Source organism: Lathamus discolor, chromosome 3, assembly GCF_037157495.1.
Source record: "Lathamus discolor isolate bLatDis1 chromosome 3, bLatDis1.hap1, whole genome shotgun sequence".
Taxonomy (NCBI): domain Eukaryota; kingdom Metazoa; phylum Chordata; class Aves; order Psittaciformes; family Psittacidae; genus Lathamus; species Lathamus discolor.
Genome location: NC_088886.1, coordinates 83,210,336 through 83,235,639, shown reverse-complemented (window position 1 = coordinate 83,235,639; position 25,304 = coordinate 83,210,336). Strand labels below are relative to the sequence as shown.

The 25,304-nt window shown below is 42.5% G+C and overlaps 1 long non-coding RNA gene across 1 annotated transcript; it reads right to left on the bottom strand.

Annotated features, from left to right (window-relative positions):
• Positions 1-19,148: 19,148 nt before the first annotated feature.
• LOC136011089 (uncharacterized) lies at positions 19,149-23,646 on the bottom strand. Its single transcript, XR_010611196.1, has 4 exons — positions 23,504-23,646; positions 23,212-23,300; positions 20,858-20,899; positions 19,149-19,271 (listed from the first exon to the last, which is right to left on the bottom strand). It is a non-coding gene; the product is annotated as an uncharacterized LOC136011089 (long non-coding RNA).
• Positions 23,647-25,304: the final 1,658 nt, after the last annotated feature.

The window sequence follows — 25,304 nt, the reverse complement described above, 5'->3', positions numbered from 1 at the left end:
TTAGCATCATTTTGTGGATGCATTTGGTTTGGATATCCATCACTGTGCTGAGAGATTGTGCAGCTCTGATCATTCCTAATCTGTCCTGGAAAAACAAGACCAGAAATAATAGCTTTCCCTTCTTGCTTAAGGTTCACTAAACCCAGAAGATAGACTCAACCATCACCTGCTGAGTGTGCAACACTAAAGAGCCATTGCCTACTCTCTGAGCCCACAGTACTCAAGAAGGAATCTGAAGTTGTCACACATTTCTCCAAATCCAGACCATTTTAAAACATTGCGTATTTCAAACAGGACCTGAATATATGTTTCAGTAAGTCAGAGGAAGGAATATTCCAACAGGGTCCAGGGAGAGCCAGTCCAGGGCATGCCAGGTACCAGCTGCATTGCTGGAGCGCATTAGCAGCTCTGAGTGCCAGAAACTAGCACTGGGTGGCAGGCTAGGACAGCACTTAGTAGTGACTCCCAGCTTTGGTGCATCACTCCTCAGCTTCCTTCCTTGTCGCCTACGAAAATCCTACAAACCTTTAGTAGGGTGGTAGAGCAGGAGAAGCTCATGCACCCAGCACTGGGGACTGTTTTGCTCTATTAGGTGTTCCTAAGAAACCAGGCAAAGCTCTCCTTCTCCCTGCAGCCAACGGAGGCTACAGATATTGGTTTCCTCTTTTCTGTGTTTAAATGTGAAATAAAAACAATGCTTTTGAGAGGGAAAAGTGCAACTGGAATTTGTTCAGGCAACTAATCTTGTGAGTGTAATTTTAGAATGGAGCAGTCTGGTAGTCATACATTAATAAGCATATCTTGCTCTGCATCCCTGCATGATGTAAAAACAGCTTGGAAGTCAGCAGCCTTCTTCTCCATGAAATCTGCCACTAAAACCTTCCCCCATCACCACTAGTAAAGGCAGGATTAACTTGCAAAGTGATCCTAGGACACAGATCAGCCCTTCTACATCCTTAGGAAAAGAAATAAGTCTGTGGGGCATATGTGCAAATGTCTTTGAGAGAAAGCCAGCTTATGGGAACAGAGACATTTCTATTTGCCACAACAAGCTACTGATGCTTCTTGTGCACTATTGCAATCTCTATTGCACTATTTCAACCTTACAATTGCAGTACTGCAATCTCCTTCCTATGTGTTTGGGTGCTGTGTTACAGACCAGTCTCCTCCTAGGCCTGCTATGATTCACACCAAGCATCTGCAGAACATTCAAACACTCAGGCTCTGTCTGAATGCATAAAATGCTAATCTCATTAGATTTCTCATTTTCAGTGTAATATTGTCACAGTGCTATGCACCACTGCCACAGATTAGCAGGCTTGCCAGAACTGAGCCCCACTAATGAGTTAATCCAACTAACACTCAAATCCCAAATCAGATTTAAAGCCATCTAGACAGAGGACCCAGCAAGGATGGCTGATGGGTAGGAAGGGAGAGGGTCAGCCTTGTTTTGAGGGAAGTATTGTTGATTAAGTGAGCGGTGGGTATAAGGGACAAGCAAGCATGCGTTTTTTAGGTAGGAGAGGCTCAGTCAAACTCTGAGTTACCAGGCATGGGCAATAGCCCAAATGGGCTTGAGAAATAATTTGCAGTAACACATATGTCTGTATGGATTGTCAGCTTCCGACTGAGAGACACTTACCTATAAGAATCAGGAGCTAACAAAGCTTCTATTGCCGTTATTTAAGCTACAGTGCTTGGAAGGTCTAAGCAGCTTATAGATCTGAGCTGTTTCATTCCAGCCAGGAATCTGGAGATGAGAGGAAGGTTTTCACGTATTAGTTTCTTATTCTGCCAGTAACCCAACATGCTGAAGAAATGCACAGAGGCTCAAAGGAAAGTCACTGAGGGAAACACACATCTCTTATTGTTTGCATTCCAAATAGGCTCTTAAAATGTATCTGCAGCCTGAAGGGTAGAGCTGGCAGGGACCTCTTTTTTCCCTTATCATTTTAGATGAATTTCCTCTTTTAGTGGGAAAGTACTGAATTACTGAAGCTGAAAATTTTCATGGGTACATACTGGCCACATTAGGCCTCTAGTAAGACATAGTTCCACCTTAGGTTTGGGAGCATCTGGCCAGAGCCAAAAGTACCACCTTAGAAGAGCCTGGCCAGGAGAGTACTCCCCCAGAACAGGGGAAACCAAGGACACAACAGGGTCACTCACACCTCCATCAGGTGTCTAAAGACTAGCTCTTGAGAGTGATACTTTCACTTCTCTGTAATATTTTCCATAAAATACCCCTTGAAAGGCCTCAGCTTTGCTTCATGGAGAGCAAAACTTTTTTTGTAATGTTGGTGTATTTCCCTGGACAGAAATATCATTTCCTGTCCAGCAATTCACCCAGAGTTAATTGTGCCCAAAGAGTGCCCAGAAAACGTGATGGTTTGCCAGTGCACTTATTTCTTCCTCGTGGATCCAGTCCTGTATATTTTACTCAGGAAAGTAGTCCACTGCCTGCAATAGGATTTGGGGTTTTTTTGCCAGTAGTAAATAATAACTCTTGTATCTGTCAATGGAAATCCAAGAGCTTAGCACCAGGACCACACAGTTGCAGAGAAGTGAACTGCATTTTATGCTGTTGTGCATCATCATTTGACTATTGATGGATAGAGCTAGAAAGAAGAAGGTTTGCCAGTAAATGGAGTCAATTTGTTATGGATCTCTCTCTCTCTCTCTCTCTCTAGGAACTTTCATGGAACAAGTGCTGTGTTAAGAAAACTTTCTTCCCAGAAACCATGCTTCTCACCACATTTCTTATCGTTGCACCTTTTAACTATTCTGTCACACCCACTGGTCTGAGCAAGAATCCGGAGAAGTCAATGTGAATCTGTCTGTTGATTTCACAGCATCTTGATTGAGGCTTTAAACTGCATTGCATGCAAACAGAATAGCTTAACTATGTCCCTTTCCACCTCTCACTAGGCAAACAGATAAGTAGTAAGCGGTGCATTTGAAGAAAGGGTCCATTTTTGTTTCTTGTGTTGTAACTCCCTGCTGATAAAGCATGCCAACATGCTGCCAATTTTTAATCAGAAAATAAATTTTCCAGGTCCTTCACATCCTTTTGAGTGATCCCAAATAGATCCCAGTGTAAAGGGTGTGAAATAGCCAAACTTTCCAAATGTAGCAAAGCTGCCAGGAACATGCTTTTTGTGAGTACAGATCCCACCCCTTCCAGAGACAACTGCCCGCAACAATCTCCTGCTCCATACTAACAAGGTACTAATAACAATAGTAATCACAGTTTGCCTACTCAGCTCACCCCAGGAGCATAGTAGCAAATTGATGATCGTTTCTCATTGTGAATTATGACACAGGCACATCACCTCACCCCTGGAATAAAGCAGCACCTGCCAATCCCGTTAAAACAGCAAGGGGAAAAATGAAAGCCGTGCCATAGCCAATCTGATTCCCTGCTGACTCTAATTACCCAGACGGGAATTTACAATTGCTTCCTCCACCAACTCCTGCTCTGCAGTCTGCAGACTTTGGCTAGTTCTTTCTTTTGTATGCCTACTGCCACTGAGTAGATTGAGTTCCTAATGAGTCTTGACACTAATGGTACAAGGAGACAGCACAATTACATATCCCCCTCCCATTCAGAGCAAACCTGGCAGGAAATGACCTGAGACCTCACACCCTTCTACCCCAAAGAATCCAGTTATAATGCCTCAGGAGCACGGCCAGCTGGTGCGCGCACCCCCCTCCAGCTGCCCTCACTTCCTGTTTCCACTGTTCAGGTGGCTGGAAACAGTCCTTTATGGCCCAATCCATGACTAGTGTGTTGAGGCTAATACAGAAGTCAGAGAAGCTAAAGTACGTTTCAAACTGAAGCCAATCAAGAAAGGAAAGGAAAGGAAAAAACCAAACAAACCAACATTATTTCACACATGTGCTGGAGAGCTCTAACACACATTTGTTGTGTATTATGTGTTTAACAATGTACGTAACTCAGATTGCTTTAAAGGAGGAAGGGAAGACATGTGCTTCTATGATTTCCATGTTGATTGTTTTCCAGGTGTAAAAGAGACTGGAGCTACCTATTGAACTGTGAGCTAATTACAAGAAAAAAAAAAAAAAGGATGCTGTCTGCTAATGAGGATGCAGATCCATGAGAAGCATCTTAGCTGGCGAGGAATAAATGTCTTCCACTTCTTGAGTGAGCAGCAGTCTACAAAAGATGTCTTCTGCTTACAGCCCATGTTGCCAAATCATCTGAACAGCTCAATAGCACATTTGCCTCTGTCAAAAGCCCTGCAAAAGAAAGCACTAGCCCCAGCATACAGGTGGGAAGATGAGCCAGAGGACCGAGGACACGTGCAGAGTCTGATCAAAGGACAAAATAGGCCCAAATCAGTTTATTCCAACTCCAGTGCTTTATATATAAATACCATTTGCCTCATGCCAGTAACTCTGAACCCAGCATTTCATGTATCAATTAATCTCTTTCACTGCTTTACTATGATAGCATAATCTACTTCTATTAGCCTCCCTATTCCTTCTCCTTCCCCTCAGGGGCCTGCAAGTCTTTTGCCTCACAGCTGTTTATCATTATGTATGGGACATTTCTCTCAGCCCTCAAAGAGTCCATCTGGCCTTCAAGGTTCTTTCTCTTCCTTTTCACACCCAGGTAGAAAGGAGCTGCTGTAGTTCCCAGCTGCTCAGCAATCTCCGTCTTGTTACCCTCCCCAGCATGTACTTTCTCTCCTGGACAGCATTATCGGTAGTACTCTAAGGCTGCCATCAGCATGGGTGAAATCTTTAACTGCAATGCTTATGGACTATTACATTTTAACACCAAAGGAAAAGTTTCAAAAACTTACCTCCAGTCCAACTCTGCTGGCAGCAGTTACAGCATGGATCATTTCAAGGATCACTTCTACCCTTTGCATCCTCTTCTACTCTGAAACTGGGTCTTAAATGTATATAATTTTAAGAAAACAGTTAATTTTAATCCCACTCATTGCTCTTTTCCTTATTGACAGGTGCTCTAAACCACATCGTATCTTGAGAAGTTTTGAGGAACAGCTTATGTGGAGAAAGCATCACAATTATGCAGGTGTTGTTATTCTATAACTGCACAAAGCATTCCATACTTGCAAAACATGAAAAAGGATCAGTAATTTCAAGTGGCTCATGGAACTCCTAATGGAATTTTTTCTTTTTACATTCCTCTCCAGTTTTAAGTATTATTTATTGTAGTATTCAATTAAGAACAAGGATTTACTATAGCAACCACAGCAGTGAGAGGTACTATTCATACACAGTCTCTGAAATACAGGCTTTTAAGCACCTTCTTAGCAACACTTTTTAATAAACCTGTGACATAGGAGAGTGCTATGTAGTTTATAAGGAGTTACTTGCACACTAAGTTAAGTCTGCAGAAACAGTATTGCTTAAGGCCTTCCCCTTCCTCTGTGATTCTAACATCCTAAAATTAGCACACTTGTTACCAGACAACATCACTAATAAAAATACAAAGACATCATCTTCGGGCAAGGACTACAAAGATCTGTCATAGGGCAGCTTTTCTCTCTGCCACTATGTGGCAGCAAAAGTTGCTTGTGATTCACTGCATCAGTTTCTTCATAGGCGTTCCAGATGTGACCTTGCCATCCTCATTCTGGGGACCCTCTCTCATTCAGCATCTGCCAGCTGTCAGCATGGGACTCCAGGGAAAATTATAGAATATTTCTGGAAAATTACAAGGGGCACCATAAGGCATGATTTTATTTGCTTCCATTTTCTCTGTATAAGGGAGTTCAGATGCCTGCAGTTTGCCAGCTTCCTGACTTTCTTTCACTTGGGTGTCTCTCCATTTTTCTGTACTCTTCCACTTCACCGCTTTAGTTTTTCTTGTGTCACTCAATTTCACACACTTCCTCCTCCCACGATGTCATTTGCCTGCTCAAATCCATTCCACAAGAATGGGAGAGCAACAAAGAATCCTCTCCCCTTCTAATGTGGAAACTGGGTGTTATTTAGATGTATCAGTGAGTATTGATCATTATCTTCATTGACAAGTTTTCCTTCCTTAATTGGCAGTTCCTTTACAAAGGCACCTTCCAGGCCCAGCAAAGCTGCAAATGGATGTGCACTGGGAAAACCCACAATTAACAACCGTGGTCAACCACAAACAGATAAAACCATTTTAAACATGCCTGTCTTTGTCTAGACTAGATGCTAAGTGGTGTTTGAAGTATACTCACTTTAGATGCTATGAGTAATTCTGTTTTCACATTCCCACCTGCTTCCCCTACTGGTTTTGAACATCATACCAAATATATTCATAGTTCATGTGCATTTAGTATTCAGGATTCTCACTCTTTCATCGATTGAGGTACCATTGAATTCAAGCTGGCAGTGTTCCACACTGCAGGACAGAAGTACTGATCGCTGATCACTGCATCCTCATTTCTTATCTCATGGCTCACATTTTTAGCTGCTGTGCTCTGTTGAATTTTCCACTTCCTTCATAAAATCCAGCTGCTGGCATGGTCAGGTAAACACTTCACTAGAGGGTAGCTATGCTGGTGCAGCAGCTGAAGCAGCTATTTTGTGTGTATTATTTGTGAAATGTGTTGGAGTTAAGACAGCTATATGCACATAAAGTTCTTTCCACAAAGCTATCTGCAAACATGGTCAAAACTACATTGTACCATGAATTTAAGGAAGTGTGTTAGATTTATATAAAAGCCAAATACTCCTTCAGATAGGAGCTCCTGGTTTGTACCATTACCTAGGCTGTGGGTATAGAAAGCATCTGATCACATGTATGCAAGGACTTGATTGTCTGGAACATGGGGCCACTAATTACAACCATTATTCCAAGACAACTTAAGGGAAACACAGATGCACACCCAATGCCTGGCAGAAAGAAACAGCTCTGAACAGTATGGTATGTTGATCCACCCCTCATCCCATCACAATTGGAACAGAAATTCCACAGAATCATTGCAAGCTCTAGTGATGTTCAGTCCATGTTTTGCCCATTACCTCTCCCAATTACTATCCTTATTTCAAAATCCTCATGCCCTATGTTGGGCAGAACATCATGGTTTAACCTCAACCAGCAACTAAGCCCCACACAGCGCTTGCTCACTCCTCCCCAGTGTGATGGGGAAGAGAATCAGAAGAATAACAATGAGAAAACTCATGGGTTAAGATAAAGACAGTTTAACAGCTAAAGCAAAACAAGATATTCATTCACCACCTCCAACCATCAGGTGAGTGTTCAGCCACCTCCAGGAAAGGCAGGCTTCATCACACATAAAAATTACTTGAGAAGACAAATGCCATCACTCCAAATGCACCTCCCTTCCTTCTTCTTCCAACTACTTTATACGCTGAGCATGACAACATATGGTATGGAATATACCTTGGGTCAGTTGGGGTCAGCTGTCCTGGCTGTGTCACCTCCCAACAACTTGTGCCTCTCAGTCTACTCACTGGTGGGGTGGGGTGAGAGGCAGAAAAGGCCTTGATGCTGCATAAGCACTGCTCGGCAATAACTAAAACATCCTTGTGTTACCAACACTGTTTCCAGCACAAATATAAAACACAGCCCTATACTAGCTACTAGGAAGAAAATTAACTCTATCCCAGCCAATACCAGCACAAGCACTCATGCAATTGCAGCTGGAGAAATAGAACCTCTATAAAGTACCAAACTGCTCATTAACTTCTGCTGCCAAGGTTAACACCTATATTTTAGCCCTGTCACATATGCACTATAAAACTCCCTTTATCAGCTTTGTTCCTCCTGCTGTAGGACCCAAATCAGTCCCTGATTAGACTGTTTTCAATCTTCTTTAAAAAGCCATGGACAATTTTAAGTGAAATGATGTTGCACAAATTGTTTTAATTAAAAGAACCCTATTTTCTCCTTGACTAGAATCATACCCCAGGTAGCAGCGACACTGATAAGAAAACCAACAGGTGGCCTGTTTGCCAATTACCTGAGCATCACAGCTGCTTTATTCAGCACATTGTCAGTAGGAGGTGGTTACATTCACCCAGACTTTTATAGCCCCATTTATTAATGACTCTCTTAATCCATTAGCTAGAAATTTCACTGAATCACTTCAAAAAGATGTAAAGACAAGTTATACTCTTTGGTAGGCCAATGCCAAACAAGAAATATAGCCAGGGTCTCATTCATTAAAAATGATGCTAATCATCCCCAGCACATCCATTGGTTTTCTATCCTGGAAGGCATAATTTTGTGCTGATACTTTCCAAAGTCCCACATTGCTACATATTTTGAATATTTTGTCCCAGTATGGTCTGATTATTGCTAAGTGGGAAACCACTGCCAACAAATTTCATGCAGGCTGGATTTAATCTCAGAAAAGAGTGGAGGATTAATGTTACCAAGGGCCTTCTACTGTGCCACCTTTCAGCTCAAACTATTTAGCAAGCCACAGGCAGGCTTGGAACCCATGCTAAGCTCCTGGTTGTTCCTATCACCAAGAAAACTCTTCAGCATAAATTCAAAACTCTGTTTCCTTAGCTGGGAGCTGTTCATTCCCTGTACACTATGAAAGAAAATCCCCCAGACTTAGACCCCCAAACAGGCTTGTTGCACTGAGTGAACACTTGAACTCCCTCTGTAATAGTGTCCCTAGGCCCTTGATACTCCATTTTCAGGCACCTCCTCTAGCACCTTAGAGTACTCCAGCGCATTACTACAGGACCAGCTCCACAGAAAATGTAGCTTTAAGTTGCCTTTTATACGGGAGAAAAAGAACAGATTTTCTCAGTGTTCAAAGCACTGGCACAGGCTGGGGAGGCTCTGTATTCAGCTTCCTTCCTTGTTTGAGAGGTGTCAGGCTCTCAGCTGTGGTGGAAAAGACTTAATCATAAGGCTAATTTCAGGAAAAGACTTTCACTGAAACTATAGGACTGCTGTGATGAGGAATGCTGAGATGAGGAATGTTATCAAAGGGATAAGGAAGTCCCTTGAGGGGTAGCAGATATGGGTTCTAGTTCTTTTGCCAAAGACTTCATATTAACACTTCCTATTAAGAAGCTGTTGGGAAAAACACAACTAACAGCCTTGAAAAGAGCTGAATCCAGGTCTCCCATTTATTCTTCAGGTAAACCCCTTGCCCCCGCAGTGCTTTCTCTGGCAGTTCCCACAGAGAAAACTGAAACCTCTCAGTAACATACCTCTTCACTGTTAGAACCCACTCTGTGTTTGAGGTGTGGGTTCAAATCTCCCCAGAAAAGCTGGTTGTTGGTGAGGAATATGACCAGTCTATATGAGAAGTATTTTGGAAGTAGGGTATCCTGAAAAAGAAAAGCTTATGCCCCAACTTTAAGGAAAGAGCAGCTGTTTCTGAAGCCTAAGTGGGCAGATGTTTTATTTGACAGTGCTGAATGTGGTATCTCAGTTCTAGAAAGGGGCACAACTTTAAACATGCATCTATCTTCAGCTTGCTGGCCTTTGTGAATCACTCTCAAAGATTTTCATTTCTCCCTGGATACTGCAGAATCAATCTAGGACCCTCAATCAGGTTTTTGATACTACAAGCTGTAAACACGTATGTTTTTGTGGCTCAGTATCCTAGGTCTTATAGGAGTTCATAAATTTTATGCTATTACATTCCTCAGGATCAGTTCTTTCAGCCACACTCTGATGACTCCTACCCCACATGCTCAGGTCTGGAAGGCAGCTCCTGAGGAAGAGATGCTGCCAGCCAAACTACCAGTGCTCGACATGACTGTACTTTCAGCAAGGCAAAAAAATAGGAAATCCAGGTTCATAATAATAGTCTTAAATTAAGATGGGAGAGTATGATGCATGGTCTGTCACAAGCCCTCTAGATTATCAGCAGAGATGAGTGAAGTCACCTCTACTCTGCCTCACTGATGACTAGACCAAAACAGCTCTACAGAGAGCTGCAAGCAGAGGAGAGGAGAGAATTTTGCTGTGACGTGATCAGCTCTAAGACCACCAGTAGGAAGAAGAACTGGAGCAACCACTTGACACAAATTTAGTGGGACAGCCAGCGGTTTTCAAGGGCTTACAAATAGTGATTTTTCCGCTCAGCAGCTGAACCAGAAAAAAAAGCATAAATATTTTATTTGGATTGAACCAAAGCCTTTGTTTTTAAACACATATTCCTTCCTTTGTGTTGAATAACTGCTCCATCTGAGCCAAAATTGGATATTTTGTTTCCAAGGACTTGTAAGAAAAGCAAAAGAAATAAAGGGTTAGATTCACAGAGGTGGTAGAAAAGGCTGCCTGCAGTGTAACAGTCCATCAGCAATGGTTGGTGAACTTACCTCAGATTTGGGAAGTCATCCTTTAAAAACTAATGACAGTGGCAAGGATTAAAACGGAGCTCCCTGCTAAGTGTTCTGTATGTTAGATTAGGAAGTTGTGGTCTCTGAACCCTCAAACATACACAACCACTTGAGGAAGATCCAAAGGCGTTGCACCTCTAACTGCCCCATTGCCTGTAGCCAAGGTACATTTCTCTGAGGGCAGATCCTCAGGCTGAGAAGTAATTGATCTGGATTCTGTTATGTATGAGAGGTTTTCACCATCTACCCCTCTCACATCCTGTTCTGCTGAAGTTACACAGTAAATTAGACTGACATCTGCCAGTAATGAGGTAGTTACAGCAAATCCTGCCCTATGATGGCAGATGGCCTTCCCAGCACCCCTTCCAGCTCTTTCTATGATTCTGTGATCCTGATTGATGAAGAGTTCTTGGATGAAACAAACCTACTATTTACTCTTTGCTTGTGTAGCATAGCAAGTTACCTAGAGGTGAATGAAACAGGATAATGGCTAGCTTGGTAAATTACAGAAATGGGTTTTTCCTGGGCACTCTCTAGCCATGCTGAATGTCCTACCATTATCCAGCCAATTGTCTGGGGCCAAAACAGAAGAAGCAAACAAAGGAACTGGGGCAGGATTTATTATAAGCTCCCTGGCTTTGAGAATTATTTTTTTCATTGAAATATTAGGCAGAGTCGTGTCAATTTTCCCTCTTTACCCAGAGGTTATTTCTGCCCATCTCCAATGGCAGTCCTCTTCCAAGCATTCACTCTCAGATGGAGGCTCGTTCCAGTGATTCTGATCCTTTCTTCTGCTGCAGTGACAGTCTGTGGCATAGCTTTGCTTCCCAACAGACTTCCTAAGGAAAGCCAACACTAATGCCAGGTTTAGAGACAATACTGTCCCTCCATGGACTGTAATATGAGGCTGAAAAGCAAACTTTGCTTTCAAACAGCCACAACAAAATAACAAATCCGCCCCTTCATTTTCTACACTCTATTTTCCTAATTAGGTGGGTGGGAGAACAAATGTCCACATGCAGAAAGTAGGTGGGCATAGGCTGGATAAATCCCATGCTCCCAATTCTTGGCATGGAATAGCGCAGCCATTATCCCTTCTAAATGTCAGGGAACTAGCTCCAACTCTATGAGGTGCCAGACACCTGCTCCCACTACTCCCAGCTTTGCCTTCTGCTGTTGCATCTCTCACTCACAGGCCTTGGTGCAATTCCACTCTGCACAAATTGAGCCATAAGTGCCAGGAAAGCAGGATTCTGAAAGCATTTCATAGAAAGGCACAGACCAGGGCAGCAACAGACCCACAGGAGGGACACAGCTGCCACTTCCATGAAGGGGAACCACTCAGTACTGAGACTGCACATTGACAAAAAGCCAGCAGAGGGTTAAAGCAAGATGCTTTCCTGCAGGCAGATGAAGTGAAATGGATTTAGGGATGTTTTCACAACAAAAAGAGGCAGAAGAGTTACAAAAGGCTATTGAGAAAAGATAGTGAGCTCTCCTAACTGACACATGTTGACACAGAAGCAGTGGCAAGAGAACAAGGCTGTCATGTTGAAAAAGCAGCTCTTCCAGCCACAGGCTGGGCTGCAGGGTAAATCATTTGAGGTGAAGTCCTCAAATACAGGGAAACCTGTCCAACTTAGTGCAAGGAGACAGCAAGATGGGCAGAGCCTGCCTCAGGAGATCACTTCCTGCCTATGACCAGGGCTCCCTGCACACTCCTATCTAGCAGCTTAAGACAGGCAGAGCCAGTGGATCCATCAGCAATCATGATGTGTATTAGAAGACAGAGCTGCAAGGAAGGGGGTTGGAGGATAAAGAGGAAGAGAGAGTGCTTCTCAGTTTCTTTCCCTGGCTTCATGCAGGGTCTCACGCTGCTCATATGGGGCAAGTGATGCCATTCAGCAGCAACCTTAACACCCTTCCCATCCTTACCATACAGTGAAGTAGACCAATAGCCAAGAGAGGTGTCTGCTACAGATCATTGAAGCGTTCTAACATGATCCAGCAAACCTAGCACTGTTCTTTGCAAGATGGAAGGGTTTAATGCCCCAGGCAGCCGTCAGCCTTGCTGGAAAGGCACTGACAGCTCTGCCACAGGGACAGTGTGGTTCCCCACTCCCTGATCTGCACAGGATGTGCCGCAGTGTTCACACCACTCTTCAGCTGATCTGGGCAAAACCAGCTAGCTTAGTCTGGAACAAGTCAGAGAGCACACATGCAAGTGTGCTGCTCTTCCAGCACATTTGGGGGAAAGCAATGCCAACAGGCAAGGGTAGTAGCTTTTCCACTGGAGGCTTGGAAGCAAAAAGAGACATACCTTAGTACACTAGAAGCACAGGAAACATGGGTGGGAAGGGGGAGGAACATGGGCCACAGCCCAGGATGTAGACAATTGCCAATATCCCCACCCGAGTTAAACCACTATATACAGTATACATCTTTCTGTGACTGAAGCTGCCAGATTCCTTGGTAAGTGAGAACATGGTGTGCCACTCCTGATGTACTCCTGCTTGTTACACAAATTATTGATACGGGCAGGGTTATTTATCTACTGACTGCTCCACAGCACTTCACAACCCTTACAAGCAGAATAAATTCATCACTCTACTTAGCTTGAGCCTTTTGGGGCAAACCTGCAGACTGCAGCCAATGCACTGCAAATCAAGCTAGCCATTCAGCAGTAAACAAATGAGATGGGTAAGAAAGCAAGCTGGTAGCTGGTAGCTTGCTTTCTAGTTCATCACATGGCCTCACCATATTCATGGAAATAGTAGAGCCCTACAGTGTTTGTGGCAGTAGCAATACTGTCACCATGACTTTCAGGCACTTTGAATGACCTGTTTTGTGAAAGCCCTATGCACTGTTAACACATACTTAATGCACAGTCTCAGGAACAGTGGATGCCACCTGAAAACAAAACAGGTCTTACACCTGAGGGATGTCTATTACCCCAAAAAAGCAGGACACTTTCCAGCGACACAGCCCTTTCTACCACACCATGCTGCTCTGGCTCTGGGGGCTGCCTACTGAAGACACCAAATAACACACCAAACAAAATACTACTCTTCCTGTGACTGCTGGTTAGTTTCTCTGTCAAAGACAAGCATTTGTCAGCCTAATGCTTCCACGAATGACAAGCCAGCTGTCCCTATGAATTGCCCTCAGAAAAGGTCCTAATGCAGAGAAGGTGATGTATTGATTAGCATAGAAACAGAAGAATATTCCCAGACTACTTTCCACCTCATTTCCAAACTCATATGACTCTCCCATATGCCAGCTCAAGTAGCAGCGTTAACTACTCCATTTTCTGTGGAATTCGTGAGAATCAACTTGAAAGCTCTTATGTAGGAATTTAGTCTTTTCCTCTGAGAATCATAAACATTAATCAAGCCATATACTGCAAGATAATTTTAATTGATATTGCATAGCACCTAGCAATTCCCAACCAACATACAGAAGTTTGAACAATGTTCAGGTAAGGCAAAGATTATGTCCTTCCAGAAACTAGAGGCAAACAGGTGGAGAGGGACCAACTGGGTAATGATATAGATGTAAGTCACTTTGAGTCTTATTTACTAGTGAACAAGTTGCTTTATAGTAGAGGGTTTCTGTAGGGGTTTTTAAAGGAAAATAATTTGAAACTGCAAGATACGTGCCAAACATTTTTCTTACTGAATTTCTTATTTTCTAACCTCATATAGTGCTTCAAAATATATTGCTATGGGCAAATATCCTTCTAAAGGAAAACCTCTGAATATCACTAGTGAGAGGATTAACATCTAGCATATAAAACAAAACAAGAAGTAGCTGTATATGGAAAGGAGGAGAAATACTTGCCTAACCAGATGTCAGTAGGTCGAATTTTGATCCCATATAACCAGTCTGAAATGAATCCATATACATGAGCACTAACCTGATGTCAGCGAGTTAAATGAGCTCAGAATCTGCCAGCTAAACACACAGCACACTTGAAATCTTGTTGCTTGGCTGATAGGAGTCTCATTGTTGGAAGCCATGTGGATTTCCACTTCTGGAGTATTAACTTCTTTTCAGCCAGCAAAATCCACAGGATCTGTTTGTCTTGAAATCAGAAAGTGCCAGCTGTCTACTTCACCCAGTATGAATAAATGCAGATTTACTGTTTCAAAAGGACTTACAAAGAATAATGGTTGTCTGAAGCCAGAAACAGCCTTTTTAATATCCACAGGCAATCTTCAGACATATTTTCCTTTTAAGCTACCTGTAGCCTAAACCCTGAAGACTGCATACGAAGATCCCTAAAGAGCAGCCTTCAGAGAGAGAGAGAGAGAGAGTGAGTCAAATTCTAACTGGGGCTATTGAAAAAGTTTCCAGGTTATGTTTGCACTACATGCTGTCTTGGAGAAATGCCCAGTTTCAGCTTATACAGGAAGCATTAGCATGGCCAATTGTGCTATAAACATCAGAAATAACACAAGGTCCTTCCTGAGCTTGTGGCACAGCATCTAGCTTGGGAGAAGGAAAGAAGAGGGAAGTCTGGGCAATGGAGAAGAAAATGAAAAGTCAGTAAGTAGTAAGGGGAAGGAAATGGGATTACTGCCTTCAGTTTCAGGGAGGAAGCAAGATGGAGATGAGAGCATCTAAGTTCCATTAATGTTGCCTATTTCTCTTCCCACTTGTGCAAACCAACTCATGAAATTCAGCAGCCCAGTAGGTCTGTCTCACTCATCGTGCAAGTGCAAAAGCAACACCTATGGTTGCTATTATAGAATCATAGAATAGTTAGGGTTGGAAAGGACCTCAAGATCATCTAGTTTCAAACCCCCTGCCATGGGCAGGGACACCTCACACTAAACCATGCCACCCAAGGCTTTGTCCAACCTGGCCTTGAACACTGCCAGGGATGGAGCATTCACAACTTCCCTGGGCAACCCATTGCAGTGCCTCACCACCCTCACAGTAAAGAATTTCTTCCTTATATCCAATCTACACTTACCCCGTTTAAGTTTTAACCCATTACACTTGTCCTATCACTACAGTCCCTAAGCAAGAGTCCCTCCCCAGCATCCTTATAAGCCCCACTTCAGATACTGGAAGGCTGCTCTGAGGTCTCCACGCAGCCTTCTCTTCTCCAGGCTGAGCAGCCCCAACTTTCTCAGCCTGTCTTCATACGGGAGGTGCTCCAGTCCCCTGATCATCCTCGTGGCCCTCCTCTGGACTTGTTCCAACAGTTCCATGTCCTTTTTATGTTGAGGACACCAGAACTGCACACAATGCTCCAACTGAGGAATTCTGGCAGGTGCATGCACTAAAATTCAGATGATCAATCAGGTACAGGCTTCATATACACAAAAGAAAAGCAAATATCTGAGAGGAGAGAAAGAAGAAAGAAGTATAATGTAGATGTTTTTCTCCTCTCTTAAATGCAACCCAGTGCTAAAAATTTCAGCTTGCACTTATTGTCCCTGACACAAAGAGCCACCACAACAACCGCAAATCCTGACCCTGTTCACATCCTGGCAGGTTAAAAACAAAAGGACATTTGGACTTAATTATCCCTGTTTGAAAACAACCTCAGATTTGGATACAAAGCCAGAAAAGCTCTGAACTCTTTTTTTGTCCAAAATTATTTAAAAGCCTTCCAAAAATCTTGTTTTAAAAGCAAGATTCTAGCTCAGAAGACCCACCCATTCAAGAAGGCACAAATACCACAAAATACTATGACTGGGATAGAAACCTCAAGAACATCTTGGACCACTGCAGACCTGAACCACACGGTGAACCACCATCAGTTCTCACACATGCGACACAGCATCTATTTCTGAATCATATCCCGGCACTCTTCTCACTCTGGGACACTTCAGGTCCTTTGGTTTTCCAGACTGCTGTATTCAGCATGTACAGTTGCACTGGGTTGCTCTGAACCCCAAGAACAGCTGAAAACACAGGTCGACATTTAGATCAGCCTGAATACCTTGACCTAGTTGTAAATGTGCACCGTCCAGACATCGTTGTAGGAACAGTACTCAAATGGACTCAGACAAACCTTCTTGCTTCACAGATCTCTCCTCTACAACTTAAAAACAGTGTCAGTGTTTGGAAATGTTATTTTTTCACCTGTTTACTTTAATTTCGCTGCTGCAAAGGCATTTTCTCTCTTCATTAGCAGGGTTTTCACAAAAATAGCTTTCCTCCAGCTATTTTATAATTTTTTAATAATATTTTATATTCTATATAAAATATTTTATATTTTTAATAATATTTTATAATATTATTTTATAATTTACTCAGCCAGCATGTACTTGCTCATTTTCCTTTCAACTAGCAGCACAACCATGAGAGTGAAATTCAGTGCATGAAGCGGCTATGAAAAATTACTTAACAGTGACCTTATGCAGCCTAGTTGTGACAGAAACCCTCTCCCATTAATCAGTTGCACTTTGACTATAGTATTGACTTTGTTCTCTTCATGGTGCCTTTCGTTGCAGAAAGGCTGGTGGATAGCTCAAGAATGTCAAAATCGCATTCAGATTTCAGAACAGCAAAAAAGTAAACAGGAGGAGAAAAAAAAAAATCTTGACAAAGTTCTTCTGCAGCTTCCAGATGCTGCAACACGTACTTTTGGATACGTGGTGTGGCATTTTCCTGTGTTATTTGAGAAAGTGTGCAATCAGCCACTTGTTGGGCTTATCACACAAGAATTTGCCAGCAAATAACTGTTATCTCTCAACTATGAGAGATGTGTCCCTGGCTGACATTCCTGATTGAAGAGTTCCTGTGGTGGGGGAGTGTGGAAATGCAGCCATTTTAGCTGGCGGTATACTGTTCCTCATTCATATTATTTAAAGAAAAGGCTGGTGCTTACACAAACAGCATCATAGCTGGAAAGGCAGAAGCAACCATGAGTCTCTAGCAAAACAAGTTATAATTCAGCACCAATGCAAGATTGTTGATGGGATGTTACAGCAAGGCTGGCAGGCCACATTTACTTTGATGGGTATGATATTCTTACTTATGAAGCTGTAGGGATCATCCTGACTAGGAAAAGGCAGTTACAGAAGCTTTTCTGCTCTCCATAATGTTCTACTTGTGAATCCTGGCAAGTCCTACAAGTCCTGGTCAGAGGAATACATGCAGCAGAGTATACGTCTACATGTCTCTCATTTCTCAACAAGTACTCTGGGGGTAGCCAAGATCCACAGGAGCATGGGACACTTGGATTTCTGCAAAGATACATTGAACAGTTAGACAGCAATCTTGCTGGGAGCAAATACTGACTTTGGAATCACTGCCTGTGCAGCACCCAGTGCTGTTGTCTTAATGGTAAATGGTTTAATAGAAAGAGACAACTCTGAAGTCAACACCACACACAGTTGAGGTTTGTCATCTGAACAGCCATATCTGACCCCTCTCTTGGTTGTCAGGGAAGAAGAGTATCTTCTTTTCATATAGGCAAACCGCATAAATGGCATATGGAAATTGAACAGGGGAGACTGAGCACATGAAATGGAAGGGTTAACACTTTTTCCTGAAAAAGGGTGTTACTCCCTCCATAATTGATACCAAAGCAGCTCTGGGCACAGTGCATCCCAGCAAGAGAGCATGTGGCCTAATTTGGCATTTCTTCCACCAGCAGGAGGCTCTTCTGCAGGCTATTCACCCTCCAACTGAGGTTGGCATCCTTGCCTGGTTGAAGCCGACATGCTGTGCCACATTATGAGTGGGAACGGGACCATCCTAACAGATTAGCATGAACACAGGCTTGCCAGAATACCAGTATGTGGATAATACTTAAGTGTTAAAGGGGCTTCTCTGTCCAAAAATGATGAAATGACAGTCTGTCTTCAGCTTGCCCAGCTACAGTTAGGAAATCTGTCACAGAGTACCACAGCTGAGCTCAGCACACCTCAAAGCTATGCCTGCAGCCCATGTCAAAGAAACTCCATTTCAAAATTAGATTTGCTACAGGATGCATATATGGGCAGGTCTTCAGAAGCTGTGTGAGAGCCTCAGTAGACTGGTTATTTTTCTTGCTGGTATGCCTTGTTTGGGAGGGAATCCCCATTAAGAATTTCTTCTATTTTTTTTTTTTTTCCAGGGTAATTTATATACCTTTGTGCTTCACAGTAAACTTTGTAGTGAAGGGAAAAGGTTACGGTTAGACTGTGATGAAGCTTATGCAGATACACAAAGTGGGGAATAAGGCAGGAGAAGCCTCTCTCCGTTCCTTACAGCCCTGTGGGGTTTAAGCAGTAGTGAGTGCACTAGCTCCATTTTCTCCTTCGAGAGGTACTCTGGCCAAGTCAGTTGGCATGCTGCTGTGTCTCAGCAAGGATTGAGGCTGGGTACCTTCAAAGATTGCAGAATATGAAGTGAATTTCTCCAAGATACTTGTTGCACAAAACCAGGACTGTGGTATGTAAGGCAAGGAAGAGTCATACATGGTAGATCAGCATCAGCACAGCCCACTTGGCATCCTTATTTAGCTCTCAAAGTTTTTCAGATCTGCAGATGGAAGAGGGACGAGGGACCTACCATTTAGACTGAACAGGTGATTTACACAGAAAGTATACTTCAACGCCCTTCACAAGCGGTTAATGTCACCTCTGAATACTCTTTTCAGGAGGTTTTCATAAAGAGAAGGAAAACACAACTCTATTTGCACAAACTATGGCTAAAGTGTTTGACACTTTTCAGAGGTGCGTGTTGAAACGCAGAAATACTTTTAACCTCAGATAAAATCTTGAGGAAATATTTGCTGGGCCTCAGTGAAAATGTAAATCAAAACTGCCAAAGCTGTGTCAAAATGTAGATTTCATTACAGTTTACTTATTTAAGCAGAGAATAAAAACAAGCAGAGTTCTGGGAAAGTTTATGCTCCTGTATCCACTTTTAGATCTCTGTTTATATTTTACTGTTTTAGGAGTGACACAAAGGTGGCGCGTTGCTGAATTCTAGATGTCCTTCAATAGCTGGAGCAGAAAGCAAGGAAGGGAGAAAGGCACTTTAAACCTGTGCAGTCATATCAAACACAAAGGCTTTAGAAAATGTAATCACCACTTCCTAATGCAGAAACCACTCTTTTCCTGCTCCTGAGCAGGAGCCTTAGTTGGGGCTGTGCTCCATTCTTGATGTTTGACCTCTCTAATCTGTGCTTTCTCCCTTAACCTGAGGGCAGAGGAGGAACAGCAGCTAGCATTTGGGTCGGCTGCTTAGCAGAGATGTGAAGAGCCTATGGATGCTTCATCAGGGCCACTGGGGACCCATTTTAGAAGTAATGAGAAAGCTGAAAGCATTGCCAGCATTATGCTGAGCTGTTGTTCTCTGGAGTCCAGTCTTCAGCCAGATCATGAAATCAGAGGACTTGGAATTGCAACAAGGATAAACCCAAATACAAAATAAGGTTTCTGCTCTATCACCTTGTTTCACTGGTCTCTCTAGGGCATGGACACCACAACAGGTCATTGCCAGGTTCATGATTCTAAACCAACATTTTTTCCTCAGCATTTTTTGAAGGGAAAAGTAACATTCTGCTATGATAGCCAAGAATAAGCCCTGATTTTCTCAAACAATATATCCAAGCCCCTGATGCCTGACAGCTAAGACACAAGGCTATTGCTATTGTGATGGATTAGCACTGTGGCAGCTTCTTCCTCCCCAGGTTAGTCCTAGTGATTACCCTAGCCATTGAGAGCCAAGTTCTGGCCATGGTTTCAGCAATTTAAACACAACATAACACAGTAAACTCACCCTATACACCAGTAGTCTAGGCAAGAATGAGTTGACTTACAGGGCAACATAGAAAATAAAGAAACCTTGATCTTTGTTTCAATAGCAAAATGGCTGTGAAGTCAGGTGAAATTTGGAGTGAACAAATTAATTCAAGATTTTCTCACCATTTTTGCTCCTTGGCTCTAAAGGAAACAGTAGAAGCACTGGTACTTTTCTAGCCAAGAAAGACTTCAGAAGCCTGTTCAGAAGAACACTTCTTCTTGAAATAGATTGTACAACTCCCACTGCCCAGCCAGGGGGTCATTCCTTCCAAGAGATGGCTTCAGGCCACTCATCTCACTGTCATCTTCCATAATCTCATCTATTCCTTATCCCTAACTCAGAGGGAGAAGCCTTTCCCATACCCAAGTGTCAGGAAAGTCTTGAGTATTGCCTCTGTGCCGTACCCTGCTCACAGGCATAACTGAGTGAGTGACTGCCCTGGGAATGGGGATAGGTTCTATGCCTTTTGCTAGAAGAAATGGTGCTCCCTTCCTCAGGGGCCAGCTCCTGGCTGTGCTGGCTTGTTGTACACAGTGTGAGGAGGTGCATCTTGTGGTAGCTAGGCTAGTGAAGGGGGTTGTTTTGTTTAAATAAGGGAAATATTTTATTATTTGAGATATGTTGCTTTCAGATCTGTCCTCTGAGAAACTGAGATCACTGCAGCCTGGAGACCAGCCAGGACTCCAGGGAATTACAGATCTAGACTAATAAATTTGATCTGACCTAGAGCAACCGTAAATCCTAAATAACCCCTCTTACTTCACTCATGTTACTTTAAGCTTACCATGGTGTTTCAGGCTCTGAACATGGTCCATGCCTTCTTTTCCTGAGAGGAAAGTTTGATAAAAAATTTGTGTCTAATGAAGCATTCCTGCTAACCTAAGTCCTTCCTATTAATTCAAAATACAAAAAAAAAAAAAAATAATATTGTTAGTCTCTTGTACTCTGCAGAAGATGACCAATCTTAATGCATTCCATTGTCTCCCCAAGCCTTTCAACTTGAAATAGAAAGTCGTTCTCATCTTTCCTTTGCTGGCCTAATCTCAGCAGCACCCTCAGAAAACTGATGAAATCAAAGCATAACCTGGGATCTCCAGCAGAATTTGAGCATGTCCATTTAAAGGCCTCCTGCCTCCTGATAAAATAAGGATTCAGTGTCACACAAACAGTTCTGCTGTCTGCCAGCTCCCACCAAGCATGGTAGAAATCACTGCAGCAAGAATGAAACACTTTACAGCAGTTAACCCTCACAGCATTCAAGGGAGGCCAGGAGCTTCAGCCAGGTAGGTGAAACTGTATGCCCCAGCTGAAGTAGTTTACAGCATAGCCTGATTTGTGCAGAAATGCTGACACATAGCACACAAGTATCTTTAACTGATTCCAAAAAATTGATCCTAAAACTTAAAATCAGGTTTGAAGCACAGGTAAAACAAAGACTTGGTGTGTTTTGTCCTCAGTCCTGCAGAACAGACAGAACTAACTTTAAGTTCTTCAGGTTTTCAAAGGCAATTCTGTGCTCTAAACCCACGCTGATGTCCTACATTCAGACAAAGAGCCCAGATTGTTTGCCCATTGCTCACATGCACTCATTTGTGATTCACACAAACCACTCCATGGCTTTCATTGCTATCACAGCACACTTAAGGATCAAAATCAAAACTTTACCTCCTGCATTCCCACATAGGCTATGATTGCTTGACTACCAGGGGAGCCCTGATATTCTCATCTACCTTCATGAAGGATCATTTGTCATTTCAAGCCCTCTAGCCACCTGGAACATGGAAATTCCATTTACTAAATTCAGGTTTCCTCTCAGAAGGAGAGGAAATGCATTCTGATGCAGAATACTAAGTTAAACATGCAGAATAAACCTAAGGGATCTGACACAGAAAGGTTTTAGAGAGACAGTAAGCTACTCTGAAAATAACTTAGCACAAATTAATAGCTAGTTCTTCCTCTCTTTAATACAGACTTTCACAAACATCCCCCTACCCAAAAGGCAAGCTCTTGAAAACCACTGGCACCTTAGGGAGCTCCCTAGTTGCCTTCTACCATGGAATAGATTACTTAAGGATTCTAGCCTTGGATGAAACTCATTGGGCATTTTCAAATGTTGCTTTTCCACACCAAAAAGCATCCAAGTCAGTTGGCATAAACAACAGTCAAGCTGCCTTCTCTTTTTGCCAGAAGAACTAGGTCCAATGGGACTTAATAACCATAATTTTTTCCACCATAACTTCTTTTGTGGGTTCCAGCTGTGGAATGGTCTCCAAAGTCTCAAGCTCAGGAAGGCAAAGGCATGGGTCCAGCTCTGCTCTGGGACATGGCAGGCAATTCTCAGAAATCTGCAGGAATTCTGTTTGTTTAAGCTAAAGCTGGATTTGACCCTTATCAAATTCTAATGTAACTGGCACAACTCGTACATTACAGCCTTCTTCTCTTCATTTAGTTCATAGTTCAAAAACTAATATTCCCCATCTATCCACATTTCATAATGAGTTATTTGTTTAGTAGCAAAGAAAAGTGATTAAAATATACAACATGGTGAAAATCACATTCTCATCCTCTGCATTGCTGTATAATTCATGCTGAAGAACAAATGAGTTTACAGCTCTGGGACTGTCTCCAGAATGAGTTACATTTGTCCTGTTTCCCATTCTTGTTATAATCTTTGTCAAGACAGTAGAATGATACGTCCCATTTGCTGTCCCCTTCACAATATTTGTCATACTACCGCAATAATGGAGTTGCTGGTTGCCCATACACACATCATAAATTATTTGTTGACATAAGGAAAACTTTCTTGCATTCTATTTGAGCAATTCATCTTTCCCTTTAAATCCAGAAGCAAGTACTGGCTATCATTATTCCTTTTTTTGGCTTTTAGGATGAGATTTGCTACTCTCCACATTTTGTTTAGAAGGAGTGGAGAAGGAGGGGTGAACAGCAGAATGACAGACACAGTGTATCACTTTCCTAATTGCACAGAGGGATCCAGGTGCTGGCAAAGATCAAACCTACTAATATAATACCATCAGCCCTAAAGGGCAAATAATTGCAACAGATAAATCACCGTTGAATAAACACACCATTACAGCATTCATCTACCCCTAAGCAAACAGCTTTGAGAAAACTTACCTTCTTATGCATGCATTTGTGCAGAATTGATAGTCATCAACTAGCAACATTTATTTAAGCTACCATCAAAAATGGGTATGGTCTGGGTTCTGTTGAGTGAATGCAAATAAGAAAAGAAAAAAAAATGAATATATGGTAAGTGGATGCAATACTTCAAAATTAATGGAAAAGGAGGGAACAAACATTACTCTGTTTTGCTCACGCTACTACGAATGCCTCACATGGCAAAATACTGAAAGGAGATCAAGTGATTACCCAGAGCAAGCAATCCCCTCTTGTTTTGGAGGCTTACCTGCTCCTCCTTGGTTGGAAACTGTATCCAGCCCAAAGGTCCATTGATTACACTTCAGTCAGGGCAACCTTGTCAAGGACCCATACTAATGCTAGCAAGAGACACAGACAACACAGCAAAACAACCATGCAACATGCTGCACCTTCTACAGCAGGGAACAGTGACCAGCCTTCACTGAGGAAAAGAAATAAACGTATCAGCAGAAAGCCCCCTAGGAGAAGACAATCTCTCCATGAGCACCAATTAGATCCACAAGCACCAATTAGATACACCTGCTTGTGAAGAGGGTGAAGGAAGGGAATTTGCCCTTGGTAAGTCCTGATTAGCAAAAGCATTTGTTCTTCCCAAGTCAAAGAGCCAGGGGACTCACTGTAGTGTAAGTTTCTGTAAACAAGCAACTGATAGGGCATGACAGCTAGAAATTAACAATGGAGACTTCCGCCTCCCCAGCAGGAGACAGAGGTGGCCAACAGCACGGTGGCCCCGGCAGCCACAGAGGCAGAATGGGCTGTGGACCTGATGTGACCCGTGTACACAGCAACTCAAGTGCTTGTGCTCTGACATAAATGATCCAGAGACTCTTTTAGCTTTGTCCCAAACTAAATGTCACGAGCCACCTATGCACTCACTGCATCTTTCTTTAGGAGGTTTGCAAGCTTAAGAATCCTAAATGACAAAGAAATCAAAAATAGGCAGACTGCTGTTCAAGCCACTCACAAAAAAATTGAACTTCTCTTAACACAGAAACAGAAGCAGCAATATGGCAGTCAGTTTTGCATTTAGAAATGAAATTAGCGAGAATGTTGTCAGGTTTTTTTCAGAGATGATACATTCTTCATAGATATTTTTTGTATTGTTGTTTGAAATATGCATTCCCAAATGTGAAATATAGGTGTGAACATTGTGCACCAGTCAAAAAAAAAAAAAAACAACAAACCAAAAAACAAAACAACAAAGCCAACCAACAAAATACATTAAACTGTGACAGTGAACAGATGCCCAGAGAGAATGGGAACAGAGAAAGCACAAGTACACTCCTTCATCCCCCTAATACCAGCCTCCCAGCATCCAGCTATATTCAGTTCAAGAGATGTGCTCCCTATACTAATATTTTCCTTCCCTTACCCATACAGTAAGATTATAGTCAGCTGTCAATGATTTTCAGCAATGATCTAGAAGGATTTCTAATTTTAGATGAAGATGGGATATTTCACACTGGTTAAACTTGCCATGAACTAAAAAGAAAAACAACAAAACACACACACACTCAAAAATCCCCCAAACGTGTCAGGCTTACCAGAGGCAAAATGCTGCCTCACTTTTTACACACATCTGTCAGTCAGCCAACAAAGTAGGAGAAGGAAACAGTGACCATAGATTCCCCAGTGAGAGCCAGTTTTGCATTTGCTGCTGTATACAAAAGGTGTGTAGGCTCAAGTAACTTTCATATTCCCTAAGAGTAAGACATTTTATATATATACAATTATTTAGATCTTTATTTTTGGTTATATGTGGCATTCACCTCAATAATTTATTGCCCTTTGTTAACTGCAGCAGTTACGTTTATGCAAAAGCAGAAGGTGGTATGAACACCCAGGAACCATTATGGGTTTTCACAATGTACTGCAGAAGGAAAGCAAGCAGTTGTGTAATTATTCCAGCATGACATGTTCATGCATAAAATTAGGCCTTCTCTCCAAGCGCTGTCTGTCAATAAGCCCTGTAAATCTATAGGAGAGCTGTTCATGACACATTCAATTTTGCCTATCAGTACGGTGTCCAATTACTTGGGAAAGGGTGA